We start from the raw sequence: 908 nt of genomic DNA, 5'->3' as shown, positions 1-908 counted from the left end.
TCTGTGATTCTGTGATTCTGTGATTTTTTAGATTGTTCTTACTAGAATTAGGAGAGAGTAGTAATGCTGTGGTGGAGGACAAAATCCCACAATATAGAAGTAAGCTGTTAAGCTGAAAGTGGTTGTGGTCAGAAATAATGCTAAGCAGATCCCTTTTACTATTTATTATCTTGAAAAGGGATGTGTGTTTCCTTTTTTTTTCATCCCTTCAGTCTGTGTCTTTCCTGTTCCCTGAAGCATAGTTTGCTTCAGAGTTTGAGTTATGTGAGGTGTCAGAAAGCGTTTTGTTTTTTTTTATTCCAGTCTTGGTCGGCAGTGTAAAAACTTGTGTGTCAAAGCAAAGAGCCTGATTGAGTAAGTGGATAATACCACATTTACTACTTCATCCTGTATTACCAGGTACTGACTATGAACTATAAATTACTGGTGAGTGTAAATTTTAGAAGTGCGAAAAAGTTAACGTGACTCTGGAGAAAATGATAGGATGATCGTAGTTTGGCATAACTGGTAAATCTGGATTAGTTAATTTAGTCAATTTAGACTAGTAGGGAGATGTTAACCAGTGCTTTCTGATTTGGGGGTCTGGCTGTTTGGAAGAGAGCTATTTAAAACATGATCATTGTGTTATTTAGCAGGCTAGGCATATGTAATTAATGAAGCTCCATTTTCATTTATAATGGAGAGCTACATAAAGTTACAACTAAATCATAAATGGAGGCTTCTGTATTTTCCTCCACAAGCAGCAACATTTTAGAAAGTTTTAATCAGGGAAAGGCATAATTGCTTTACCAGAATAAAGAATATCATCCTTATTGCCTGTCAGTGGAAATAGGGAAGTGTGGGTGTATGAGATTATATGATCTCAGTTTATTAATTGCACCCCTGTACACAGACAACCACAGTTACTT

The sequence above is a fragment of the Mesitornis unicolor genome, unplaced genomic scaffold (genome assembly GCF_000695765.1).
Source record: "Mesitornis unicolor isolate BGI_N332 unplaced genomic scaffold, ASM69576v1 scaffold49509, whole genome shotgun sequence".
NCBI lineage: Eukaryota > Metazoa > Chordata > Aves > Mesitornithiformes > Mesitornithidae > Mesitornis > Mesitornis unicolor.
This window is presented reverse-complemented; position numbering follows the sequence as displayed.